Raw genomic sequence first — 4,603 nt, forward strand, 5'->3', positions numbered from 1 at the left:
AATATTAAGCCCAGTTTTGATCTGATCATAGCCTAAACGAGTCATGGGTCTGAGTGCAGTTATTGTAGCACTATATTGTAGACAGATTGGAGATTAATCCTAATAAACATGCCGCTACAATTAAAACCATTACATTAAAATACATTTAAAACAGTGTATTTCAATCATTTCAGCAGCGTGCAGATCCTCGTTTATGTCAGACTGTGGCGACAGCAGCGCGAAGTCGCTTAGCTCGCTCACATAATGTACCATATAGCCTATCTATAATAACGGAAAAACATGTCGTTCTTATGACATAATATGTCGTTATTACGAGAAAAAAAGATGTCGTTTTAACGAGAAAAGATGTCGTTAAAACGACATAACATCTCGCTATTACGACATAATTGAGTGGAAAAAATAATATGTGTGTGGCAGCAATGCGTCACCGTAATTTAGACATTTGCAACAGTTTTTTTTTACACATACAGATTGGATCTATGCAGTCAATCCGTTCTGCAGTTCTTTAAACTGTTGTTTTCGCTTACAAATCACTGTTCACAGGCTTGCAGTACTTTTGACCGTATTTGATTGAAAAAAAGTGCCCAAAGTGTAAGCACGGAAAAATGGAAGTCAGAAGGATGCATATCATATTTATTTTGTATTAGCATGAAGCTGCAGTTTCACAATAGGATACTTGAATTACACGTACAGTAAAATGCTGCAAATCATTTTTTCTTACACTTGAAACGCGATTTGCACCTTTACAAAGCTTCTCTTGCGCATAGAAATTTAATTTACGCTTACAGTCTTATGTACACTTCCAGAACTCTTACCCTGCGTATGCAAATATTTTACACAGTAAAATCAGCAGTGTAATATTTGCAATGTTAAAAGTTATTAATTCCCAAAGAGTTTAATTAACAATCTACAGTGTTAAACAGTACTGGTGTTCAGTGTTTGTATATGGTGTAATTTCACTTTTACACTAAAAGTGCGGAATAAAAAAACCCGCCGAATTGTCTGGACTCCGCCCTTCAATGACTGCTGCCTCGCAATGCGACGACGCCATTTTTTCTTCAAGCGACCGAGACGGTAAGTTGGATTGCTAACCGGCTGGAATAGCAGGCGCACGGTCGATGGCGGAAGCTTCAGCGAGAAGTCGGAAAGGAACGGCGGTGAGGCACAACTGCTCCGCGAATGGAACAGAGAAGTTTGAGTGGGGGGATAGTGAAGGGAGTATGGATGTAGGAAGTGAAGAAGAAAGTGAAAGATCTTTAGGAAATTGCTGGAAAGAAGTAGGGAGTAATCGGGGAGAAAAACGGAAGAAAAGGAGTGATGTAGAAGAGTCTGATGAAAAGAGTGGAGAAAGTATAAAATGCATCGTAAGGTTTGGAGATCAGATTGGGGTAAGCAAAATTATGCTATTTTGGGTTAAATAATGTCCTAAATATTTCTAGCTATACAAAGTTAAGTTTTAATGGAGAAATATGTCTGGATCTATCTGTATTTTCTTTACACATTATAAATAATAAATTAATAGTAAGATAAATTCTTAACACGTGTTAATTTATTCTAATGTAGTAAACTGTTAATTTGAACATGACTTATTGCTCATGTTACTCATTAAAATTATACAAATGTATTTAATAATCAGATTAAATAAATACTTAAATTGTTTCAGGCCTCCATGTGAATATTGCACAATGTTTCATTTAATTGACCCTAGAATGAAGTATGTAAAAAAAATAAAAAAAATAAGTTCACGATTTGACACCCGTATTATAGACAGTTCTCAGCATACTCAAAATTAGGGGTAATCACAATTATTTTACCATATTTACAGTCCTAATGTAAATTACTGAAATAAGTTTTTTTTTTTATCCTTTTTCAATAGAATTGGCCCAGACTTCTGCAGTGTCAAGTGAAGGAAGCTCCTCTCATAAGATTGCAAACTGGGAGTCTGATGACACTGAGTGTGAGTGATGGAAGCCCTTCAAGAAAGGAGCAGAATGCTGAAGATGAAGCCAGAATTGTGAGTCTGTGTCATTTATATGTTATTCTATGTGCAGTACAAATTTAAAACGCACAAATGAATATGAAAAATTAAAGTTGAACTAGGCAGGCACACAATATCAGCTTATGTTCACACCTGGAATTTTCTAATTATTAATTTAAGATATCAAACTGCAAAAAGATAAATGGACTTGCATTCATTTTCAAAACAAATGAAGACATTTTAAATGAGAAAATGTCCTTCCATCGACAATCTACACAACTACCACTTTGATACTTCAAGAAGTTCATAAAGAGATCATAAAACTAATCCAAATGAATCGAGTGGTTTAGTCCAAATTTTCTGAAGACACTCGATCGCTTTACAATGAACAGATTTTTTTTACACATTTAAACATTGATCAGGGAACATAAACAGAAAAACAGAAAATTTGGACTAAACCACGATACGTATGGATTAGTTCTCTTTATGGATTAGATCTCTTTATGAAGTATCAAAGTGGTAGTTGCGTGGACCGTCATTCAAGGGACAGAAATCTTATATTCTAATATCTTCAATTGTGTTTCAAAGATAAAAGTCTTGGCTGAGTAAACAATTTTGAAATTTTAATTTTTGAACTAACCCTGTAATAAAAGAATGTGGCCATATGTAGCACACACCCAATATGTGTGCTAATGCCAGGTGTGAACAGAGCCACTGTATGACTACACAATCAACTTAGCAGAATTCCTGAGAGAGATATTGTTGTCATTGATTTTTTTCTTTTCAAGAAGCCAAGTTCCTGGCTTCTCCCAAGACTTTCAAGGACCCAATTGACCTCGGAATCAGCTGTAAAGGAGGATGAAACCGATGTCTAAGGTTAGACTATATTTCAGAATAAGATTATCTATATGAATGCTTTATCTATATTCTGTGTTCATGCATTTTTTTGCTAAAGTTGTCATATCTGTTATTTAGAATGGGACAGCGATATTGCATCAATTGGTCTCCTACTTCATTTGATTCCACCATCACCACAAGGCTGCAAGGGACCTGGAAAAATGTCATCCTATCAAGCTGAAAAACATCTTCAAAAAGGTACATTTGGACATTTCTGTCACTACCTATTGTCTGCCTCAAAATATTGCCAGATGGGTTGTATATGAAAGAATAATGTAAATAAAATCAGTTGGAGAGCTGACCTTGAGTGTTATTTTTGTCATAAAATCAGTTGGAGAGCTGACCTTGAGTGTTATTTTTGTCTTTGATCTGCAGGCACCAACAAGAAGAACAGCTTGATTGCATAGAAGAGACCACACAGCCATACCTGCTCGCTGATGGGACAACGAGGAACATTATTCATGGATGCTACACAACTGTCAAATCTACCTGTCATATTTGTTAATTTCTAGGTAAATTTGATGATTTTGTGGTTTATTAACTATTTTATGTTTCTGTGCAACACTTAATGAATGTGACTGACTAATTAACCTCTACACATCTGATATATGTTTTAAAGTTGCCACTTTGCCCATTTGTTAAATAAACGTTGAAATTTATACATCTGTCTGAAGACTCTTGATTTTATGTCTAATCTTGTACATTAACACCATACAATAGCATTTTTGTGTTTGCACTGAAAAGAGTACTTGATTAATAACACTTAAAGGATTAAAACAACACCAGGGGTGTTAAATACCCTATAGTGTAAAATTTAAACAACAACAGCAAGTGTAACACTTTAAACTCGGAGTGTAATTTTTCTACACTGTAAGGTGCTATATTAACACTAAAAATGCAACACTACGAACGGTGTACTTTTAACACTAGACAGATTGGGACCATATATGATCTTTAGTAGTGTTAAAATCGACACTTTAAGTGTTAAATTGACACTGCGTTTTTTACTGTGTAGGCATTAAATTACCTTCATAGAAATGCTCCAAACTGCGCGACGCACTTCATTCACGAGAGAGTTTGAAACGAGGTTTGACTGACAGTTTCAACAGTCAATGGAGTTACGAGGTTTAGTGGCGGTGGCGTCACTTACTGGTCCAGGATCAGTGATCCTTGGCATTTATATTTCCGATTTGACCTTGAGCTTCAGAATGCTTTGAAAAATTTAGCTTTTGTTGAGGCTACCGCGCTGCTTGATCAAAAACAGAAAAGCTGAAAAGCTATTTAATTCAGAAAACACCACTCTACTGAGAAATGTAGTTAACATGCATTTTTTAATAACAGTGGAAGCTTAAAAATATGCCGTCATTTTTTTCTCATAAAGGTAAGAGTAGGCTATACCTCCTTCGGAACTGCAAAGTCTACTTTTATTTGTGTGCACTCGCAATATCAATAAAACCTTGCTTTTGTAAAATAAGGAAAACACGCTTTCTGATGCGCTTTCTGTCGTCTGTCTTGAGCAGGAGCGCCTCACAATGATGAACTAAAACTCAGCGAATACTTGCCTTACCGACATGATAAATATATCTATACAATGCTTTACATTACTATTTTAAAACGAAATAATTCAAATCGAAAACAAAAACTCTTTCATTATGAAATCCGTAAAGATGCATTTCTCTCTAAGGGCACGTCCAATGAGGAGATGGCCAGTCAGGTTCGACACAGGAT

At 35.5% G+C, this 4,603-nt stretch overlaps 1 long non-coding RNA gene across 1 annotated transcript; it reads left to right on the forward strand.

The window, feature by feature from the left end:
- Nucleotides 1-1,039: 1,039 nt before the first annotated feature.
- Nucleotides 1,040-3,330, forward strand: LOC107675132 (uncharacterized). Its single transcript, XR_001632575.1, has 5 exons — nucleotides 1,040-1,074; nucleotides 1,877-2,014; nucleotides 2,767-2,854; nucleotides 2,954-3,073; nucleotides 3,251-3,330. It is a non-coding gene; the product is annotated as an uncharacterized LOC107675132 (long non-coding RNA).
- Nucleotides 3,331-4,603: the final 1,273 nt, after the last annotated feature.

The sequence above is a fragment of the Sinocyclocheilus anshuiensis genome, unplaced genomic scaffold (genome assembly GCF_001515605.1).
Source record: "Sinocyclocheilus anshuiensis isolate Anshui unplaced genomic scaffold, SAMN03320099.WGS_v1.1 scaffold1090, whole genome shotgun sequence".
Lineage (NCBI taxonomy): Eukaryota > Metazoa > Chordata > Actinopteri > Cypriniformes > Cyprinidae > Sinocyclocheilus > Sinocyclocheilus anshuiensis.